Source organism: Adiantum capillus-veneris, chromosome 30 (genome assembly GCF_014529385.1).
Source record: "Adiantum capillus-veneris isolate H3 chromosome 30, ASM1452938v2, whole genome shotgun sequence".
Taxonomy (NCBI): Eukaryota; Viridiplantae; Streptophyta; class Polypodiopsida; order Polypodiales; family Pteridaceae; genus Adiantum; species Adiantum capillus-veneris.
This window is the reverse complement of record NC_140960.1, coordinates 101390290-101398471: the sequence shown is the minus strand read 5'-3', so window position 1 is coordinate 101398471 and position 8182 is coordinate 101390290. Positions and strand designations below refer to the sequence as shown.

The window sequence follows — 8182 nt, the reverse complement described above, 5'->3', positions numbered from 1 at the left end:
ACGAAATACCGTGAAATGCTTATGTCAATGCGTAGAGCTCTTATCTGCGGTTGCAACGTAGCAGACGCGACTACAATGTGACAACCGGGGAGGGAGTAGGAAGCACGAGAAGGAGAGAAGTGAGTACTGTTAGCTCACGCTGTGTTTCTATTATGCAAAAACTTACAAAAATTGGCTTTTTATACCTTAGCCAAGGTTTTTGGTGGAAAAACTAATAATGTGGCAGCTCTAACTAAAGACAAGTTGATACAATCTGGAAGCTTGTTGCCCCGGATCATCAATTACAAAGTTTATCTGGAAAATAGGAATTACAATATTCTCAATTCATCAAAATAATAAATGTTTTTACAATGAAAGCTCCAAAAAATGTGATCCGAGTTAGCTTGGAAATGTGAAGTTTTGAAGGTGATTATTAGTGGATAGAGGTGATGTGAAAGCTCAAACTATAGAGAAGCTTTTTTGTGTGTGCTGGGTACCCTCACTAAGGATCGTCTGATTTATCTTTGAATTTGATCAAAGAAGTGGTTTTTCATCAAGAAGAGATGGAAGCAAGAGGATACGGTCCGGTTTTCACTGGAGAAGAAGATCCCGAGGAATGGATGGCTGACTTTGAGCTATATATGTTGTTCTTGCATATGTCTACCAAGGATAACAAGATGCAAATGATTCCACTGATGATGTGAGGGAGAGGGAACACGTGGTTCTATGCTTTGGAAGGTGAATTGAGGTTCATATGGTCAGCTTTGCGGACTCAATTTCTACAGGACTTTCAGAGAGAGGTATCTCCTGTTGATTTGGATGCAAGATTGAAGAATTTGAAACAGGATGTGAACGAGGAATTTTGAGCTTTTCTCACCCGTTTTGAAGAATATTGGAGGAATTTTGCGGTTGATATGCAGTTGGCAAATGGAGGTGAGTACTTTAAGTTGGAAAAATTCACGGCATGTTTACATCCCAAGGTTCGAGAAAAGGTGGATTGAAGGCCCGAAAAATTACAACGGGGCAATTGCTATTTCAAGGGCAAAGAGCAGGAAAATCATGAAGAAAATTATGCAAGGCGCATTGGGGTACAAGCTGATGGCCCCTAACCCTACTCCAAGTCCAAGGGAGGAAGTTCAAGTGGATAACCAAGTAAACCAAGGAGCGACATCAATTCCTCAACAATGGGTACATGGGGATTTTAGTTTTGCAAGATTTCAGTTTCAAGCTTTTACAATTGAAACTGTTTTTTTTGAGCTTTTGAACCTTGATTTTACACTAATGATATCCTTAAGTATCATTGTGTCGTCAAGGAAAAACTCAAAACCGCATAGTACAATCCTTCAACTACCAAACACTTTTAAGAAATATGGAAGCATGTATATGCTTATGCAGAATGTAACTTTGTAAAAAGCACCATTTGTATGTATTTTGGAGCTTGTATATAACGTGAGTCTTAAAAAAATTTGCCAGAGTCTCCTTTGTATAAAGACCTCTTCATAAAAAAAATTGTACACCCTTTCTTGGGCTCCCACATGGGATTTCCTTCACATACACTCTTATTTCCATCACTTTGACGATTTTGTTATCTCACAAAATTCAACACATTCTCAATAGTGTCAACATAATCTAACTACATAGGAAATCTCCAATCAAAGTCATTAGAATATCATGTGGCCATCATGTACAAAAAAAACACAAATGAAACATCCAAATGATATGTATGGAGCATACCAAAATGCCATGTCAATGTCATATGGCTGCCATGTACATAAAAACATAAATCAAAACATCAATCTATGTACTTTTAGAATAGAGTTTCCTCAATAAGAGTGCATCCGCAATCAACATTTCATAGGTCCACATGCAGTGTCGGAAAAACATCTTTCATAGAGCTCAACATCTAGCTCTAGACACATGCAATGCCTTATATCTTCCACAGAAGCTTGGCCCAAACCACCACACCCCGCAAACAAGTCCAAAACATAGTCATGAGGCTCAGTAAATGTTGCCATCATCCACCTGACCATATAAAAAGTAAATTAGAAACCTAATGCAAACACATATATACTATAACATTCACTAGTATCATACTTTGGACTAGTCTTACTGAAAGAACAAAGAAGACCGCTTTGCGCCGCCTCTAAGAATAACACGGTCAATCTCAATGGGGAAGACTACATCATCTATCATGTAGCTACAATCTGCTAGAAACAATCTCTCGGAATTTTCTCCCTTGCCTCTCTATCATAGTTTGGCATGGGATGGCCAACACAATACCAAAGACACATGGTAAGATCAAGTACTTGCATAAATAAAATTCTCAAAGAATGAATGTCCTAGCTATAACGTTTTTAGTTGGGAAATTAAATTATGAAACTAAGTTTGTTATCTCACCACCTCTCTAGTGAGTGGATGCAGATATGCCTTCTTATTACACATGAGGGTCCATGTACGTAAGAGCACAGGTCCTATCCTAGTTGCATCTGCAATAAAATCTCCAATATGCTTGGCCATGCACATGGTGACTAAAAACCCCTCATCGACCAAAAACTCATGAGCAACATCCATGCACCCTGTCACTAGATCCCTGGAAAATGTGTTCCACTTGGGAACACTCGTGCCCTCTACAAAAGTGAATGATGACATGTAAGCAGACAACCATAGTTAGCTGTAAGTAATAGTCCAAAGAAAAGTTACTTCCCGATGGGATTGGTCTAGACCATCCACAAGCAAACTTGTAGGAAAATCTGCAAAGATAAGCCTAACAACCTCACGACACGGCACACCATCTTTGCTATATAGATTTGTATTCTGTGTCGCAAAAAAATTATTGATGCTACAAGAAAACCAAACATAAATCATGTTCAAAACCGTAGAGCAATGCAATAAGAAAATGCAAATAACTAACCATTATCCAAATCTACCTATCAAGGGCAAACTTATCAATTTGTGATATATCCACAAGCAAGACATCTACAACGGTTTGGTAATGGAACCCTACAAGCATTATCCAAATTAGCTATGAATTAGAAAACATGGAAGACAAAATTTCCAACAATTTTCTTAAACTTACCAACAGATTGTGTGATTGGCCTTCTCTCCCAAGCCTCTCGCCCAAGAGAAGACTCTGCAACAAACAAAGTAGTGTGCACCAATGAGGATGTAGTTGGCACATTAGAAGAGGGTGCCATATGGGGTATAGTGGTTGCCAAAGAGGACATGCCAGGCTCTGTAGATTGGAACAATGGGAGGCATAGAAGAGGGAGTGGGTATCCTTGATGTACTTGGAGGATCCATTTTCCCTTTACCCTTCTTGAGTGCATTGCTTGCTAGTGGAGTACCTTGAGAGCCACTCCCAATGGTGTTTTGAGTAACTCCATGAGAAACGAGAGGGAGGGACCCTTCTTGTGTCTCCTCTAAGTACTCATCACTCTCATTTTGAAACCCTTCACTCAACAACCATATAGCACAATATCATATACATTAGCATTAAAGTAATATATACATCCTCAAAAGAAAAGAGCCACAAGTGTTAAGGTACTTACTCTTTCGTAATTCAATCTCTTGCTTTGGAATAACTCCTAGTGGATAATCCAACCACCAAGGACAAACATTGGCCTCCCAAGTTGTCACATTCCTTTCAAGCAAAAAGGGAGAGAAGATTGTATTCTCATCATGCACATTAATCCACTCTCTAGTGAATAATGGGACTTCATTCAATTCTTGTGCTTCAATGCATTGCATAACCCATCTACACAAGTTTTAGAGCATCATCCACGTTTAAAAGCACATACACGCAATGGTAAATGACATATATCCAAAAAAAAAATCACCAGAGTCTCCTTTGTATGGAGAACACTTTTTCAAAATAAACCAGAAACCCTATTTTGGGGTCCCACAAGGGATTTAAGGGGTTTCCTCATAGACATTATACACGACCCTATTGTCAAAAAAACCATCAACCCCATATTCGGCTTCCACAGAGAATTTAAGGATTTTTTGGAAACACAAAATGATATGTCATCATACTCAAAATGACCCACTATCACAAGACCATGGCAAAAAATTAAATGCTCTTTTTTTGCATAGAGTGCAACGGAAAGATGCAAACCTGTAAATCACTCTCTTAGCCGACAACACAAGCTCTAGCATCTTCTCACTAGAGTCAGAAGACTTCACCGCATCCATCAGGTAAATAAAAGCCTACATACATAGCAGCAAAAATTTAATGTGCTTTATTGATTTTGCATTGAATTATTGTCTATGTATCTTTTTAGTGAGTTAAATTTAATGCCTTGTTTTTAATTGTAGGGAAAGTGGAAAAAAGATTATGAGTTGGTTTGTAACAAGATACCTCCAAATTTACCAAAGGATGAGCATTTGAGGGCAACTATTGCAGCACGAAAAGGTGTGATAAAGACTTACAATAGAAAAATGATACGTGTGAGTTTTGAAGTTTTAAAATTGATAAGAATGTGTTTCTCAATTTATTAGAATATTTGTTTGTTTTTGTTGTAGAATGTCTCAGTGGTTACTCCTGCGGAAAAGAGTGGTTTGAAATATTGTGGAAGCTTCCTTTTGAAGATGAGAGATTCAAAAATTTCTATTAAAAATTTGTACTCCGTTTTGTCTACCTCATGTTCAATTGAGCTAAAATTGAGGATGCTAAAAATGTTGGGCCAAGATGAATTTTTTTGTCAAAGCTATGGTACGCCACTTGGAGAACATCAATACATTTCTTGGCTGGCCAAAGAGGTATGGATGGATCAACTTTTAGAAGATGCCACTAGACTTTTGCAACAAGTCTTGGATTCTACTACGGGCACTAATAAAGTAGAGCTTCCCATGGGTGTGAGCTTACAAGCATATTTTAGTGACATTGTGAGTAGGTACCAAGGTGTGCTATTTTATGACTTCCAAAAAGAGATGAATGTAGGAACCACCCCAAGTAAGCATGTGGATTTGAAAGACTCTTCACGTCATTTGGTCTATAGGTATGGTTTACTTGTCTAAGCTTTATATCAAATCTTCTTTAAGTGATGCTTGTTGAGATCTTGATTGGTAGGTGTCACTTGTAGGTTTTTGATGCACCTTTTGGTTACAAAAAAGATACAATGCTTGCTAGACATTTGCAAAGCTTGGACAATCATCTCTCCACCCCCATATTGTATGTTTACATCGACCATATTTAGGGAGAATGGCTCACTTGATGGAGCTATCTTGGTGGAATCTTGGGAGCATAAGCATTGTCCTTGGTGGCTTGACATGAAAAAGGAAGAGTATTTGGAAGAGGAGAAAGAGGCATATCTTAAACATATGAAAGGGAAATACAAATCAGATTCCGAGTCTATGGGAGAAATGACTCTTGATCAAAGGAGAAAGGTAGATGAGGAATTAAAAGCACTTAAGGACAAAGATGATCAAGATGCTCAAACTCCTGGTGGAAAGAAGGGTGGCCGTACACCATCCACAAGCAAAGTAGAAAGTTCTTTGAATGGTGACGTCCCAACTATTCTAAAAAGATGATGATTAGGCTCTATTGTATCTATCTATGCTTTGAGCATGCACGTGTTACATATTGTGTTTTGTGATTTTTAGTTATTTACAATGTTAAAATGTGTAATTTCTTTTTTGTGTAGACATGAAATCTTTGGTTGGTGGAAGCATTTCCACAAAGAAGACTAGCAAGGGCTCACCAATCTACATCCCACTTGCTAATTTTCATTCATTTGATAAGAGAACTTCATTGAAAGAAGTAAAAATATGGAACTACGATTTTATTGTACTAGGAAAAGAGTTCATTGAAGGGAACTTCAAGGAAGGTTTTGTAGTGATGCATGAGTTATATATGAGCTTGGAAAGGGATGGAAAAGTATTCGAGGGTGCACTATGCAATCATGTTAATATTTTTGGGAGAAGAGGGGGAGATCGACCGCATAAACTATTCAACACAAGCTTCCAAGCATCACCATCAACTTGTCCACCTCTTCTTTTAATTTCCAAGCACACACACTCACACCTAGACTATGACACACACACACACACAGTAAACATAGAATTGACATAGAGATGCTTGTAAGAGAGTGTAAGAGATGTGTAAGAGACGGAGATTAGATTAGAAAGTACACAACAAAATAACCATAGCATAAGAGAGTAGAGAAGAGAATCTGCAAGAGAAAGGCCTAAATCTAGCCCCAAACTCCACGGCACCTCTCTTGTGGAGTTGGTATTTAATATATTATTTTTGAGTTTAAGGTGCCAAAAATTGAGGCCCCTCTTTTTACAACCACTTCACTTTTGTAAATGAGTGAAGCTCATTAGTTCTTGCATGACCCATAAGGGGAGTTCCCACTACAACTATTTACAGAGCCATAGTGGCTTATTGAAATGATGTTCTAAGATACTGTGCAAATATAAAATGGCCAAGAGTAATTGCCGTCGCCTCTTCATCAACTCCCCACATTCCACTCTACAAAATCATCATCAACTCAATTAGTAAAATAAATAGACAGCACATAATTAACCATTACGCCAGCTATCCCAATTGCAACTAACCACTACAACAGGAGGGTGCCCAGTCTCGTGACAAATTTTTGATGTGCTAATGTTGCTTGGATGGAGAAATTTTTATTATTATGAGTGAGAGACATTGTACGAGCTTTATAATTAATCAACAAATCAAATTCATGACGAAATGGCATTCCCAAAATCATATCAAGACCATGCAATGGTGCTACCAAAAATGTGCGTGCTTGTGTGAATTCACCAATGCAAACTTCTACAATGACTTGAGTTTTACAATTAAAATGTTGATTATTAAAAACAGTTTTGACATTGTGAGGTGATGAGATTTCAGAGAGTGATAGTTGCTGTGCCAATCGTGTGGAAATGAAATCATGGCTACTACCATCATCTAACAGAATGGTGACATTTTCACCCTTAACAGTGCCTTGCACTTTAAACAAAGTGTGAGGAGATATAGGAGTACCTGAGGATGCGTTGTCATCGTTATCATAATCAGGATCATATCCCTCACCGTAGTTAGCTTCCACTTCATTGTCGTCAGGTGTGGCATCTTCAATGAGGTTAAGAGTAGCTCCATTGGGGCGGTTGTTGTTGAAGGGTTTTTGACTTGAATTTCTATTGACTCCATTGAAATGGCCATTGAATTGACCATTGTCCTTAGCATGACCATTTGGGCACTTATCTGCATAGTGACCATACTGAAAGCATTTAAAACACTTCACCTTTTTGTTACCATTAGAATTTGGAGGAGAACGTTGGTTCTTGAAAGAATTTTGGTTGCCTCGTTGCTGGGTGTTGTTGTTGTTGTTGCTCGTATGAGGTTGAGCAGTTGTAGGAGGGATTGTCAAATCTACGTCTTTTGAACAAAGTACGGCTTTGGTGTTTGTTTCTGTCAAAGTTTAGTAGAGAAAGGAGGTTTCTTGTTGCGGTTAGTGTTAGCAAGTTAATCGGTGTGAGAGGAATGTCCACCTTTCTTCTTTTCTGCGTTGAGAGCCAAATTAATAGCCTTTGACAGAGAATCTGGTTCGAACATATCTACCTCAGCACTAATTTGTAGTGCCAAGCCTGATATGTACTTTTGCTTCAATTTCCTGTGACTAACAAGCTCAATAGCTTGCAATTGAATTAAACAATTCCAAAAACGGTCAGTGTAACCCTGTACATCTTCATTTCTACTCTGTCGAATTAAATCCCATTGACGTCATGCTTTAGCTTTGTACTGTGTGGGAAAAAATTGAGGTAAAAACACTTTTTTAAATGCGTTCCAGGTGCTTGGTCTTCTTCCATGTTGTTTGGTGGCATTCCACCACAATGCAACGCTGCTAGTGAGATGATTTGATGCACATTTTACCATTTCACGTTCGGGAAAGTCTTCATCATGAAAATAGCAATCTAGTTGACTAACCCATGCTAGAACCGTGCTAACATCTTTAGTGCCATCAAAATCCTTGAAAGTGAAGGCTTTTCTACTAATTTTGTTTTTCTTGGGTGCCGGTGTAGATTCGGTGCGTGCAGAATGCAATAATTTATCTTCAAGTTCTTGCCTTCGCATGCATTCATACGTGAGTGATTGTTGCAGATTTTGAAGTTGTTCCGCAATCGTGGGTGCCTGAGGAAGGTGTGCCATGATTGCGTGGTTCTTATTTTTATTTTTTTATTTTTTAAATATATATTT

General features: G+C 38.3%; 1 pseudogene; it reads left to right on the top strand.

Annotated features, from left to right (window-relative positions):
- The first annotated feature begins 4653 nt into the window (after positions 1-4653).
- On the top strand, positions 4654-5667 carry LOC147418529 (uncharacterized; annotated as a pseudogene).
- Positions 5668-8182: the final 2515 nt, after the last annotated feature.